At 46.8% G+C, this 15,345-nt stretch overlaps 3 non-coding genes across 3 annotated transcripts; all 3 read left to right on the top strand.

The window, feature by feature from the left end:
• The first annotated feature begins 2,405 nt into the window (after positions 1–2,405).
• trnae-cuc lies at positions 2,406–2,477 on the top strand. Its single transcript has one exon. It is a non-coding gene; the product is annotated as a tRNA-Glu (tRNA).
• Positions 2,478–4,311: 1,834 nt separating this feature from the next.
• On the top strand, positions 4,312–4,383 carry trnae-cuc. Its single transcript has one exon. It is a non-coding gene; the product is annotated as a tRNA-Glu (tRNA).
• Positions 4,384–10,684: 6,301 nt separating this feature from the next.
• trnae-cuc lies at positions 10,685–10,756 on the top strand. Its single transcript has one exon. It is a non-coding gene; the product is annotated as a tRNA-Glu (tRNA).
• The last annotated feature ends 4,589 nt before the right edge of the window (positions 10,757–15,345 follow it).

Here is a 15,345-nt window from a genome sequence, read left to right as displayed (position 1 = left end):
AAAGTAGATGTCCTAACCGACTACCAAAACTATCGTTTGTTAGCAAGAAATGTGTGGAGGGGTTGACAAACAGGTTTTAATGACTCCAGCCTAAGTGGATGGAAACTTACGACTTCAACTATATGTACCATTTCAAACTGGGAAACGAATTGCACTGTAGTACCCTTCCCTGGTGGTCTAGTGGTTAGGATTCGGCGCTCTCACCCGCCGCGCCTGGGTTCGACTCCCGATTTCCACTGTAGTACCCTTCCCTGGTGGTTTGACTCCCAGTTCACTCCCGATTTGCACTGTAGTACCCTTCCCTGGTGGTCTAGTGGTTAGGATTCGGCGCTCTCACCGCTGCGGCTCGGGTTCGATTCACGGTCAGGGAACTAATCTTTTGCTACATGTTTACTTGTACAACCTGTCACAATGAATATAGAAGGTTATCGCACATATGTACCAGCTCACACTTGGAACCGATTTGCACTGTCGTACCCTTCCCTGGTGGTCTAGTGGTTAGGATTCGGCGCTCTCACCGCCGCTGCCCGGGTTCGATTCCCGGTCAGGGAACTACTCTTTTGCTACATCTTTACTTCTACAACCTGTCACAATGAATATAGAAGGTTATCGCACATATGTACCAGCTCACACTGAGAACCAATTTTCACTGTATTATCCTTCCCTGGTGGTCTAGTGGTTAGGATTCGGTGCTCTCACCGCCGCAGCTCGGGTTCGATTCCCTGTCAGGGAAATAGTCTATGCTCCTTGTTTACTTGTGCAACCTGTCACTATGAATTTAGTAGGTTGTCGCACATATGTACCACTTCAAATTGCAAACCGATTTGCCCTGCAGTGTCCTTCCCAGGTGTTCTAGTGGTGCACCAGACCCTCCTGCAGCAAAGCACCCCCACAACATGATGGTGTTCTTCGGCTTGAAAGCCTCCCCCTTTTCCCTCCAAACATAACAATGGTCATTATGGCCAAACAGTTCGATTTTTGTTTCATCAGACCAGAGGACATTTCTCCAAAAACTAGGATCTTTGTCCCCAAACTGTAGTATGGCTTTTTTATGGCGGTTTTGGAGCAGTAGCTTCTTCCTTGCTGAGCGGCCTCTCGGGGTATGTCGATATAGGACTCGTTTGCCTGTGGATATAGACCATTTTGTACCTGTTTCCTCCAGCATCTTCACAAGGTCCTTTGCTTTTGTTCTGGGATGGATTTGCACTTTTCGACCCAAAGTACGTTCATCTCTAGGAGAGAGAACGCGTCTCCTTCCTGAGCGGTATGACGCCTGCGTGGTCCCATGGTGTTTATACTTGCGTACTATTGTTTCTACAGATGAGCGAGGTACCTTCAGGCGTTTGGAAATTGCTCCCAAGGAGGAACCAGACTTGTGGAGATCTACATTTTTTTCTGAGGTCTTGGCTGATTTCCTTTGCTTTTCCCATGGAGTCAAGCAAAGAGGCACTGAGTTTGAAGGTAGGCCTTGAAATACATCTACAGGTACACCTCCAATTGACTCAAAGGATGTCAATTAGCCTATCAGAAGCTTCTAAAGCCATGACATCATTTTCGGGAATTTTACAAACTGTTTAAAGGCACAGCCAACTTAGTGTATGTAAACTTCTGGCCCACTGAATTTGTGATACAGTGAATTATAAGTGAAATAATCCCTCTGTAAACAATTGTTGGAAAAATTACTTGTGTCATGCACAAAGCAGATGTCCTAACCGACTGCCAAAACTATCGTTTGTTAGCAAGAAATGTGTGGAGGGGTTGACAAACAGGTTTTAATGACTCCAGCCAAAGTGGATGGAAACTTACGACTTCAACTATATGTACCATTTCAAACTGGGAAACGAATTACACTGTAGTACCCTTCCCTGGTGGTCTAGTGGTTAGGATTCGGCGCTCTCACCGCCGCGTCCCGGGTTTGATTCCTGGTCAGGGAACTACTCTTTTGCTACATGTTTACTTGTACAACCTGTCACAATGAATACAGAAGGTTATCGCACATATGTACCAGCTCACAATTGGAACCGATTTGCACTGTCGTACCCTTCCCTGGTGGTCTAGTGGTTAGGATTCGGCGCTCTCACCGCCGCGGCCCGGTTTCGATTCCCGGTCAGGGACCTACTCTTTTGCTACATGTTTACTTGTGCAACCTGTCACAATGAATATAGAAGGTTATCGCACATATGTACCAGCTCACACTTGGAACCGATTTGCACTGTAGTACCCTTCCCTGGTGGTCTAGTGGTTAGGATTCGGCGCTCTCACCGCCGCGGCCCGGTTTCGATTCCCGGTCAGGGACCTACTCTTTTGCTACATGTTTACTTGTGCAACCTGTCACAATGAATATAGAAGGTTATCGCACATATGTACCAGCTCACACTGGGAACCGATTTGAACTGAGGTACCCTTCCCTGGTGGTCTAGTGGTTAGGATTCGGTGCTCTCACCGCCGTGGCCCGGGTTCGATTCCCGGTCAGGGAAATAGTCTATTCTCCTTGTTTACTTGTGCAACCTGTCACTATGAATTTAGTAGGTTGTCGCACATATTTTTTTCTTTTGGAAAAGTTTTATTTTCACAATTGCTTTAAAAAAAACAGCTCATACATTCATTTAATCATTTATACACATAAAAACGGCAACAAGGCATAAAACACAGCATTTGAATTTACATTTAAATTTGTTAAAAGTACGTGTTGTTAAAACCAATGACAACAACTATGAATAAAAGTACTTTCTTTGTAAAAAGAAATCTGTAAAAGCCATTTAAAATGTGTACGAAATGATTCAACAAAGATAAAACATTTTTAAGACGTTAGAAACATGTTAAAAAGTCACTTTGTTAAAAGGCTGTCTTCAATCGCTTGTACAGGAGCGGGGTGAGTCCTTATCAAACTCGCCTCATCCTGCTCTCCCGAATAGACCATCGTCCCGTCCTTTGGGGCCCAGAGGAGATCCCTCCCCTAGGTGCATCGCCCTAGGCGCCGCAGCGCTGTCAGGCCGTGGCCGCCGGGACCTAGGGTGTTGTGGGGGACCCTTCGCCTGGGGTCGAGGCCCCCTTCCGTTCGTACCACCCCAGGGCTTCCGTGGCTACCATGGCCACTGCCTGGGGGTGGTCTCTACGCTTTTTGCTACCAGCAGGTTACGGGAGGACCACAGTGCTTCCTTCAGACACGTGAGGGTGGGCCAGAACTTGGTGAAGGCCTTCGGTGGAATGGGCCTTTGGCCCACCCCGTACAGCACGAGCTGAGGTGTTAGGTCCTCCCCTGCTGGCAGACACGAGGTGATCAGGGGGCCTGCTTCCTTCCACAGGTCCCTGGCGGCTCTGCACTCCCAGAGCATGTGCCTCACCGACTCTTCTTGGCTGCAGCCCGGTCGGGGGCACGCGGATGTCCTCGCCATGCCCCGTGAGTGCATAACGGCCCTGACCGGGAGGATATCGTGGGCGACCATCCAGGACAGGTCCCGATGCCGATTCAGGAGAGCAGGATGGGCCACGTTGCGCCAGACCGTTGTGGGCTCGCCTATAGCGAGCCCGCGCACTGGACATACTGGTTCCCGCTCCTGCACAAGAGAGAGAAGAGAGCGGTGTTTAGTTAAAACCGTGACTGCTTCCTTTTCCAGTTTAAAATGTCTTAAAAATTTCTGGAGCTGGAAGTAGTGGGTGGGGAGCAGGAAAGAGACTGGGGCTCGCAGGTCGACTGGGATCAGCCTCAGTGTCCTGAGGTAAGATCCCAGCCAGAACCGTGCGAGGGCCTGTGTCTTGTTATTGACCGGGGAGGTGGCAAGAGTCAGATGTAATGCTGTGTAGCGGCTGCCCAGGAACAAGTAGAGGTCAGGCAAGCCTTTCCCCCCCTTGGACCTGGGCCTCTTGACCACCTCCCTCCTCAGCCTCTCCCACTTGCTTCCCCACAGAAAGTAGAAGAGCATCCGCTCCAGGGCTAAAATACTCCTTCGGGGGGGGGATAAAAACAGAACTGATTAGTAAAAGCACAGGTAAAATCACAGCTTTGATGATTAAAACCTTGCCCTCAAAAGTCAACTGTCGTAGTCCCCAAAAACCCAGTCTCTGTCTTACTGTCCCGAGGATCCCACTCCAGTTCCCACACTGGGAACCGATTTGCACTGTTGTACCCTTCCCTGGTGGTCTAGTGGTTAGGATTCGGCGCTCTCACCGCCACGTCCAGGTTTTGATTCCCGGTCAGGGAACTACTCTTTTGCTACATGTTTACTTGTACAACCTGTCACAATGAATATAGAAGGTTATTGCACATATGTACCAGCTCACACTTGGAACCGATTTGCACTGTCGTACCCTTCCCTGGTGGTCTAGTGGTTAGGATTCGGCGCTCTCACCGCCGCGGCCCGGGTTCGATTCCCGGTCAGGGAACTACTCTTTTGCTACATCTTTACTTCTACAACCTGTCACAATGAATATAGAAGGTTATCGCACATATGTACCAGCTCACACTGAGAACCAATTTTCACTGTATTATCCTTCCCTGGTGGTCTAGTGGTTAGGATTCGGCGCTCTCACCGCCGCGGCTCGGGTTCGATTCCCGGTCAGGGAAATAGTCTATGCTCCTTGTTTACTTGTGCAACCTGTCACTATGAATTTAGTAGGTTGTCGCACATATGTACCACTTCAAATTGCAAACCGATTTGCCCTGCAGTGTCCTTCCCAGGTGTTCTAGTGGTGCACCATACCCTCCTGCAGCAAAGCACCCCACAACATGATGGTGTTCTTCGGCTTGAAAGCCTCCCCTTTTCCCTCCAAACATAACAATGGTCATTATGGCCAAACAGTTCGATTTTTGTTTCATCAGACCAGAGGACATTTCTCCAAAAACTAGGATCTTTGTCCCCAAACTGTAGTATGGCTTTTTTATGGCGGTTTTGGAGCAGTAGCTTCTTCCTTGCTGAGCGGCCTCTCGGGGTATGTCGATATAGGACTCGTTTGCCTGTGGATATAGACCATTTTGTACCTGTTTCCTCCAGCATCTTCACAAGGTCCTTTGCTGTTGTTCTGGGATGGATTTGCACTTTTCGACCCAAAACGTTCATCTTTAATGACTCTCCTTCCAGCGGTATGACGCCTGCGTGGTCCCATGGTGTTTATACTTGCGTACTATTGTTTCTACAGATGAGCGAGGTACCTTCAGGCGTTTGGAAATTGCTCCCAAGGAGGAACCAGACTTGTGGAGGATCTACATTTTTTCTGAGGTCTTGGCTGATTTCCTTTGCTTTTCCCATGGAGTCAAGCAAAGAGGCACTAGTTTGAAGGTAGGCCTTGAAATACATCTACAGGTACACCTCCAATTGACTCAAAGGATGTCAATTAGCCTATCAGAAGCTTCTAAAGCCATGACATCATTTTCAGGGAATTTTACAAACTGTTTAAAGGCACAGCCAACTTAGTGTATGTAAACTTCTGGCCCACTGAATTTGTGATACAGTGAATTATAAGTGAAATAATCCCTCTGTAAACAATTGTTGGAAAAATTACTTGTGTCATGCACAAAGTTAGATGTCCTAACCGACTGCCAAAACTATCGTTTGTTAGGAAATGTGTGGAGGGGTTGACAAACAGGTTTTAATGACCCAGTCCAAAGTGGATGGAAGGTTACGACTTCAACTATATGTACCATTTCAAACTGGGAACGAATTGCACTGTAGTAACCTTCCCTGGTGGTCTAGTGGTTAGGATTCGATTCCCGGTCAGTGAACTGCTCTTTTGCTACATGTTTACGTGTGCAACCTGTCACAATGAATATAGAAGGTTATCGCACATATGTACCAGCTCACACTGGGAACCGATTTGAAATGTTGTACCCTTCCCTGGTGGTCTAGTGGTTAGAATTCGGCGCTCTCACCGCTGCAGCCCGGGTTCGATTCCCGTTCAGGGAACTAATCTTTTGCTACATGTTTACTTGTGCAACCTGTCACAATGAATATAGAAGGTTATCGCACATATGTACCAGCTCACACTGGGAACCGATTTGCACTGTAGTACCCTTCCCTGGTGGTCTAGTGGTTAGGATTCGGCGCTCATCTCCACCGCAGCCCAAAGCGATTCCCGGTCAGGGAACTACTCTTTTGCTACATGTTTACTTGTGCAACCTGTCACAATGAATATAGAAGGTTATCGCACATATGTACCAGCTCACACTGGGAACCGATTTTTGTTTCATCAGACCAGAGTGTCCTTCCCAGGTGTTTGTCCCCAAAGTGGCTTACCATGGACCCTCCTGCAGCAAAGCACCCCCACAACATGATGGTGTTCTGAGCGGCCTCTCGGGGTATGTCGATATAGGACTCGTTTGCCTGTGGATATAGACCATTTTGTACCTGTTTCCTCCAGCATCTTCACAAGGTCCTTTGCTGTTGTTCTGGGATTGATTTGCACTTTTCGACCCAAAGTACGTTCATCTCTAGGAGAGAGAACGCGTCTCCTTCCTGAGCGGTATGACGCCTGCGTGGTCCCATGGTGTTTATACTTGCGTACTATTGTTTCTACAGATGAGCGAGGTACCTTCAGGCGTTTGGAAATTGCTCCCAAGGAGGAACCAGACTTGTGGAGGTCTACATTTTTTTCTGAGGTCTTGGCTGATTTCCTTTGCTTTTCCCATGGAGTCAAGCAAAGAGGCACTGAGTTTGAAGGTAGGCCTTGAAATACATCTACAGGTACACCTCCAATTGACTCAAAGGATGTCAATAAGCCTATCAGAAGCTTCTAAAGCCATGACATCATTTTTGGGAATTTTACAAACTGTTTAAAGGCACAGCCAACTTTGTGTATGTAAACTTCTGGCCCACTGAATTTGTGATACAGTGAATTATAAGTGAAATAATCCCTCTGTAAACAATTGTTGGAAAAATTACTTGTGTCATGCACAAAGTAGATGTCCTAACCGACTGCCAAAACTATCGTTTGTTAGCAAGAAATGTGTGGAGGGGTTGACAAACAGGTTTTAATGACTCAAGCCTAAGTGGATGGAAACTTACGACTTCAACTATATGTACCATTTCAAACTGGGAAACGAATTGCACTGTAGTACCCTTCCCTGGTGGTCTAGTGGTTAGGATTCGGCGCTCTCACCGCCGCGGCCCAGGTTCGACTCCCGATTTCCACTGTAGTACCCTTTCCTGGTGGTTCGACTCCCAGTTCGACTCCTGATTTGCACTGTAGTACCCTTCCCTAGTGGTTAGGATTCGGCGCTCTCACCGCCGCGTCCCGGGTTTGATTCCTGGTCAGGGAACTACTCTTTTGCTACATGTTTACTTGTACAACCTGTCACAATGAATACAGAAGGTTATCGCACATATGTACCAGCTCACACTTGGAACCGATTTGCACTGTAGTACCCTTCCCTGGTGGTCTAGTGGTTAGGATTCGGCGCTCTCACCGCCGCGTCCCGGGTTTGATTCCTGGTCAGGGAACTACTCTTTTGCTACATGTTTACTTGTACAACCTGTCACAATGAATACAGAAGGTTATCGCACATATGTACCAGCTCACACTTGGAACCGATTTGCACTGTCGTACCCTTCCCTGGTGGTCTAGTGGTTAGGATTCGGCGCTCTCACTGCCGCGGCCCGGGTTCGATTCCCGGTCAGGGAACTACTCTATTGCTACATGTTTACTTGTACAACCTGTCACAATGAATATAGAAGGTTATCGCACATATGTACCAGCTCACACTTGGAACCGATTTGCACTGTAGTACCCTTCCCTGGTGGTCTAGTGGTTAGGATTCGGCGCTCTCACCGCCGCGGCCTGGGTTCGATCCCCGGTCAGGGAACTACTCTTTTGCTACATGTTTACTTGTGCAACCTGTCACAATGAATATAGAAGGTTATCGCACATATGTACCAGCTCACACTGGGAACCGATTTGCACTGTAGTACCCTTCCCTGGTGGTCTAGTGGTTAGGATTCGGCGCAAAAACTAGGTTATTGCAAAAACTAGGATCTTTGTCCCCAAACTGTAGTATGGCTTTTTTATGGCGGTTTTGGAGCAGTAGCTTCTTCCTTGCTGAGCGGCCTCTCGGGGTATGTCGATATAGGACTCGTTTGCCTGTGGATATAGACCATTTTGTACCTGTTTCCTCCAGCATCTTCACAAGGTCCTTTGCTGTTGTTCAGGGATGGATTTGCACTTTTCGACCCAAAGTACGTTCATCTCTAGGAGAGAGAAACGCGTCTCCTTCCTGAGCGGTATGACGCCTGCGTCATACCATGGTGTTTATACTTGCGTACTATTGTTTCTACAGATGAGCGAGGTACCTTCAGGCGTTTGGAAATTGCTTCCAAGGAGGAACCAGACTTGTGGAGGTCTACATTTTTTTTCTGAGGTCTTCCCTGATTTCCTTTGCTTTTCCCATGGAGTCAAGCAAAGAGGCACTGAGTTTGAAGGTAGGCCTTGAAATACATCTACAGGTACACCTCCAATTGACTCAAAGGATGTCAATTAGCCTATCAGAAGCTTCTAAAGCCATGACATCATTTTCGGGAATTTTACAAACTGTTTAAAGGCACAGCCAACTTAGTGTATGTAAACTTCTGGCCCACTGAATTTGTGATACAGTGAATTATAAGTGAAATAATCCCTCTGTAAACAATTGTTGGAAAAATTACTTGTGTCATGCACAAAGTAGATGTCCTAACCGACTGCCAAAACTATCGTTTGTTAGCAAGAAATGTGTGGAGGGGTTGACAAACAGGTTTTAATGACTCCAGCCTAAGTGGATGGAAACTTACGACTTCAACTATATGTACCATTTCAAACTGGGAAACGAATTGCACTGTAGTACCCTTCCCTGGTGGTCTAGTGGTTAGGATTCGATTCCCGGTCAGGGAACTACTCTTTTGCTACATGTTTACTTGTACAACCTGTCACAATGAATATAGGTTATCGCACATATGTACCAGCTCACACTGAGAACCGATTTGCACTGTATTATCCTTCCCTGGTGGTCTAGTGGTTAGGATACGACGCTCTCACCGCCGCAGCCTGGGTTCGATTCCCGGTCAGGGAAATAGTCTATGCTCCTTGTTTACTTGTGCAACCTGTCACTATGAATTTAGTAGGTTGTCGCACATATGTACCACTTCAAATTGCAAACCGATTTGCCCTGCAGTGTCCTTCCCAGGTGTTCTAGTGGTGCACCAGACTCTCCTGCAGCAAAGCACCCCCACAACATGATGGTGTTCTTCGGCTTGAAAGCCTCCCCCTTTTCCCTCCAAACATAACAATGGTCATTATGGCCAAAAAGTTCGAATTTTGTTTCATCAGACCAGAGGACATTTCCCCAAAAACTAGGATCTTTGTCCCCAAACTGTAGTATGGCTTTTTTATGGCGGTTTTGGAGCAGTAGCTTCTTCCTTGCTGAGCGGCCTCTCGGGGTATGTCGATATAGGACTCGTTTGCCTGTGGATATAGACCATTTTGTACCTGTTTCCTCCAGCATCTTCACAAGGTCCTTTGCTTTTGTTCTGGGATGGATTTGCACTTTTCGACCCAAAGTACGTTCATCTCTAGGAGAGAGAACGCGTCTCCTTCCTGAGCGGTATGACGCCTGCGTGGTCCCATGGTGTTTATACTTGCGTACTATTGTTTCTACAGATGAGCGAGGTACCTTCAGGCATTTGGAAATTGCTCCCAAGGAGGAACCAGACTTGTGGAGATCTACATTTTTTTCTGAGGTCTTGGCTGATTTCCTTTGCTTTTCCCATGGAGTCAAGCAAAGAGGCACTGAGTTTGAAGGTAGGCCTTGAAATACATCTACAGGTACACCTCCAATTGACTCAAAGGATGTCAATTAGCCTATCAGAAGCTTCTAAAGCCATGACATCATTTTCGGGAATTTTACAAACTGTTTAAAGGCACAGCCAACTTTGTGTATGTAAACTTCTGGCCCACTGAATTTGTGATACAGTGAATTATAAGTGAAATAATCCCTCTGTAAACAATTGTTGGAAAAATGACTTGTGTCATGCACAAAGTAGATGTCCTAACCGACTGCCAAAACTATCGTTTGTTAGCAAGAAATGTGCGGAGGGGTTGACAAACCGGTTTTAATGACTCCAGCCTAAGTGGATGGAAACTTACGACTTCAACTATATGTACCATTTCAAACTGGGAAACGAATTGCACTGTAGTACCCTTCCCTGGTGGTCTAGTGGTTAGGATTCGGCGCTCTCACCGCCAACCTGCGGGTTTCGCCCACTACTCTTTTCGACTCCCGATTTCCACTGTAGTACCCTTTCCTGAAATGTTGTACCCTGGTTTGACTCCCAGTTCGACTCCTGATTTGCACTGTAGTACCCTTCCCTGGTGGTCTAGTGGTTAGGATTCGGCGCTCTCACCGCCGCGTCCCGGGTTTGATTCCTGGTCAGGGAACTACTCTTTTGCTACATGTTTACTTGTACAACCTGTCACAATGAATACAGAAGGTTATCGCACATATGTACCAGCTCACACTTGGAACCGATTTGCACTGTAGTACCCTTCCCTGGTGGTCTAGTGGTTAGGATTCGGCGCTCTCACCGCCGCGCCCGGGTTTGATTCCTGGTCAGGGAACTACTCTTTTGCTACATGTTTACTTGTACAACCTGTCACAATGAATATAGAAGGTTATCGCACATATGTACCAGCTCACACTTGGAACCGATTTGCACTGTCGTACCCTTCCCTGGTGGTCTAGTGGTTAGGATTCGGCGCTCTCACCGCCGCGGCCCGGGTTCGATTCCCGGTCAGGGAACTACTCTATTGCTACATGTTTACTTGTACAACCTGTCACAATGAATATAGAAGGTTATCGCACATATGTACCAGCTCACACTTGGAACCGATTTGCACTGTAGTACCCTTCCCTGGTGGTCTAGTGGTTAGGATTCGGCGCTCTCACCGCCGCGGCCTGGGTTCGATCCCCGGTCAGGGAACTACTCTTTTGCTACATGTTTACTTGTGCAACCTGTCACAATGAATATAGAAGGTTATCGCACATATGTACCAGCTCACACTGGGAACCGATTTGCACTGTAGTACCCTTCCCTGGTGGTCTAGTGGTTAGGATTCGGCGCAAAAACTAGGTTATTGCAAAAACTAGGATCTTTGTCCCCAAACTGTAGTATGGCTTTTTTATGGCGGTTTTGGAGCAGTAGCTTCTTCCTTGCTGAGCGGCCTCTCGGGGTATGTCGATATAGGACTCGTTTGCCTGTGGATATAGACCATTTTGTACCTGTTTCCTCCAGCATCTTCACAAGGTCCTTTGCTGTTGTTCAGGGATGGATTTGCACTTTTCGACCCAAAGTACGTTCATCTCTAGGAGAGAGAAAGCGTCTCCTTCCTGAGCGGTATGACGCCTGCGTCATACCATGGTGTTTATACTTGCGTACTATTGTTTCTACAGATGAGCGAGGTACCTTCAGGCGTTTGGAAATTGCTCCCAAGGAGGAACCAGACTTGTGGAGGTCTACATTTTTTTCTGAGGTCTTCCTGATTTCCTTTGCTTTTCCCATGGAGTCAAGCAAAGAGGCACTGAGTTTGAAGGTAGGCCTTGAAATACATCTACAGGTACACCTCCAATTGACTCAAAGGATGTCAATTAGCCTATCAGAAGCTTCTAAAGCCATGACATCATTTTCGGGAATTTTACAAACTGTTTAAAGGCACAGCCAACTTAGTGTATGTAAACTTCTGGCCCACTGAATTTGTGATACAGTGAATTATAAGTGAAATAATCCCTCTGTAAACAATTGTTGGAAAAATTACTTGTGTCATGCACAAAGTAGATGTCCTAACCGACTGCCAAAACTATCGTTTGTTAGCAAGAAATGTGTGGAGGGGTTGACAAACAGGTTTTAATGACTCCAGCCTAAGTGGATGGAAACTTACGACTTCAACTATATGTACCATTTCAAACTGGGAAACGAATTGCACTGTAGTACCCTTCCCTGGTGGTCTAGTGGTTAGGATTCGGCGCTCTCACCGCCCGCGGGTTTGATTCCCCAGGGTTCTTTTGCTACATGTTTACTTGTACAACCTGTCACAATGAATATAGAGGTTTCCACTAGAACCGATTTGCACCCCCTGGTGGTCTAGTGGATTTACTGTAGTACCCTTCCCTAGTGGTTAGGATTTGGCGCTCTCACCGCCGCGCCCGGGTTTGATTCCTGGTCAGGGAACTACTCTTTTGCTACATGTTTACTTGTACAACCTGTCACAATGAATATAGAAGGTTATCGCACATATGTACCAGCTCACACTTGGAACCGATTTGCACTGTAGTACCCTTCCCTGGTGGTCTAGTGGTTAGGATTCGGCGCTCTCACCGCCGCGGCCCGGGTTTGATTCCGGTCAGGGAACTACTCTTTTGCTACATGTTTACTTGTACAACCTGTCACAATGAATATAGAAGGTTATCGCACATATGTACCAGCTCACACTTGGAACCGATTTGCACTGTAGTACCCTTCCCTGGTGGTCTAGTGGTTAGGATTCGGCGCTCTCACCGCCGCGGCCCGGGTTTGATTCCCGGTCAGGGAACTACTCTTTGCTACATGTTTACTTGTACAACCTGTCACAATGAATATAGAAGGTTATCGCACATATGTACCAGCTCACACATGGAACCGATTTGCACTGTAGTACCCTTCCCTGGTGGTCTAGTGGTTAGGATTCGGCGCAAAACAGGTTTTGCAAAAACTAGGATCTTTGTCCCCAAACTGTAGTATGGCTTTTTTATGGCGGTTTTGGAGCAGTAGCTTCTTCCTTGCTGAGCGGCCTCTGGGGTATGTCGATATAGGACTCGTTTGCCTGTGGATATAGACCATTTTGTACCTGTTTCCTCCAGCATCTTCACAAGGTCCTTTGCTGTTGTTCAGGGATGGATTTGCACTTTTCGACCCAAAGTACGTTCATCTCTAGGAGAGAGAAAGCGTCTCCTTCCTGAGCGGTATGACGCCTGCGTCATACCATGGTGTTTATACTTGCGTACTATTGTTTCTACAGATGAGCGAGGTACCTTCAGGCGTTTGGAAATTGCTCCCAAGGAGGAACCAGACTTGTGGAGGTCTACATTTTTTCTGAGGTCTTCCCTGATTTCCTTTGCTTTTCCCATGGAGTCAAGCAAAGAGGCACTGAGTTTGAAGGTAGGCCTTGAAATACATCTACAGGTACACCTCCAATTGACTCAAAGGATGTCAATTAGCCTATCAGAAGCTTCTAAAGCCATGACATCATTTTCGGGAATTTTACAAACTGTTTAAAGGCACAGCCAACTTAGTGTATGTAAACTTCTGGCCCACTGAATTTGTGATACAGTGAATTATAAGTGAAATAATCCCTCTGTAAACAATTGTTGGAAAAATGACTTGTGTCATGCACAAAGTAGATGTCCTAACCGACTGCCAAAACTATCGTTTGTTAGCAAGAAATGTGTGGAGGGGTTGACAAACAGGTTTTAATGACTCCAGCCTAAGTGGATGGAAACTTACGACTTCAACTATATGTACCATTTCAAACTGGGAAACGAATTGCACTGTAGTACCCTTCCCTGGTGGTCTAGTGGTTAGGATTCGATTCCCGGTCCGGGAACGACTCTTTTGCTACATGTTTACTTGTACAACCTGTCACAATGAATATAGAAGGTTATCGCACATATGTACCAGCTCACACTGGGAACCGATTTGCACTGTATTATCCTTCCCTGGTGGTCTAGTGGTTAGGATTCGGACCGCTCTCACCGCCGAGCCTGGGTTTGATTCCCGGTCAGGGAAAAGTCTATGCTCTTTTGCTTGTTTACTTGTGCAACCTGTCACTATGAATTTAGTAGGTTGTCGCACATATGTACCACTTCAAATTGCAAACCGATTTGCCCTGCAGTGTCCTTCCCAGGTGTTCTAGTGGTGCACCAGACTCTCCTGCAGCAAAGCACCCCCACAACATGATGGTGTTCTTCGGCTTGAAAGCCTCCCCTTTTCCCTCCAAACATAACAATGGTCATTATGGCCACAAACAGTTCTGATTTTGTTTCATCAGACCAGAGGACATTTCCCCAAAAACTAGGATCTTTGTCCCCAAACTGTAGTATGGCTTTTTTATGGCGGTTTTGGAGCAGTAGCTTCTTCCTTGCTGAGCGGCCTCTCGGGGTATGTCGATATAGGACTCGTTTGCCTGTGGATATAGACCATTTTGTACCTGTTTCCTCCAGCATCTTCACAAGGTCCTTTGCTGTTGTTCTGGGATGGATTTGCACTTTTCGACCCAAAGTACGTTCATCTCTAGGAGAGAGAACGCGTCTCCTTCCTGAGCGGTATGACGCCGCCTGCGTGGTCCCATGGTGTTTATACTTGCGTACTATTGTTTCTACAGATGAGCGAGGTACCTTCAGGCGTTTGGAAATTGCTCCCAAGGAGGAACCAGACTTGTGGAGGTCTACATTTTTTTCTGAGGTCTTGGCTGATTTCCTTTGCTTTTCCCATGGAGTCAAGCAAAGAGGCACTGAGTTTGAAGGTAGGCCTTGAAATACATCTACAGGTACACCTCCAATTGACTCAAAGGATGTCAATTAGCCTATCAGAAGCTTCTAAAGCCATGACATCATTTTCGGGAATTTTACAAACTGTTTAAAGGCACAGCCAACTTTGTGTATGTAAACTTCTGGCCCACTGAATTTGTGATACAGTGAATTATAAGTGAAATAATCCCTCTGTAAACAATTGTTGGAAAAATGACTTGTGTCATGCACAAAGTAGATGTCCTAACCGACTGCCAAAACTATCGTTTGTTAGCAAGAAATGTGCGGAGGGGTTGACAAACCGGTTTTAATGACTCCAGCCTAAGTGGATGGAAACTTACGACTTCAACTATATGTACCATTTCAAACTGGGAAACGAATTGCACTGTAGTACCCTTCCCTGGTGGTCTAGTGGTTAGGATTCGGCGCTCTCACCGCCGCGGCCCAGGTTCGACTCCCGATTTCCACTGTAGTACCCTTTCCTGGTGGTTTGACTCCCAGTTCGACTCCTGATTTGCACTGTAGTACCCTTCCCTGGTGGTCTAGTGGTTAGGATTTGGCGCTCTCACCGCCGCGTCCCGGGTTTGATTCCTGGTCAGGGAACTACTCTTTTGCTACATGTTTACTTGTACAACCTGTCACAATGAATACAGAAGGTTATCGCACATATGTACCAGCTCACACTTGGAACCGATTTGCACTGTAGTACCCTTCCCTGGTGGTCTAGTGGTTAGGATTCGGCGCTCTCACCGCCGTGTCCCGGGTTTGATTCCTGGTCAGGGAACTACTCTTTTGCTACATGTTTACTTGTACAACCTGTCACAATGAAT

Source organism: Oncorhynchus gorbuscha, unplaced genomic scaffold, assembly GCF_021184085.1.
Source record: "Oncorhynchus gorbuscha isolate QuinsamMale2020 ecotype Even-year unplaced genomic scaffold, OgorEven_v1.0 Un_scaffold_1313, whole genome shotgun sequence".
In the NCBI taxonomy this organism is placed as follows: Eukaryota; Metazoa; Chordata; class Actinopteri; order Salmoniformes; family Salmonidae; genus Oncorhynchus; species Oncorhynchus gorbuscha.
The sequence above is the reverse complement of the archived record's forward strand: the minus strand, read 5'-3'. Positions and strand labels throughout refer to the sequence as shown.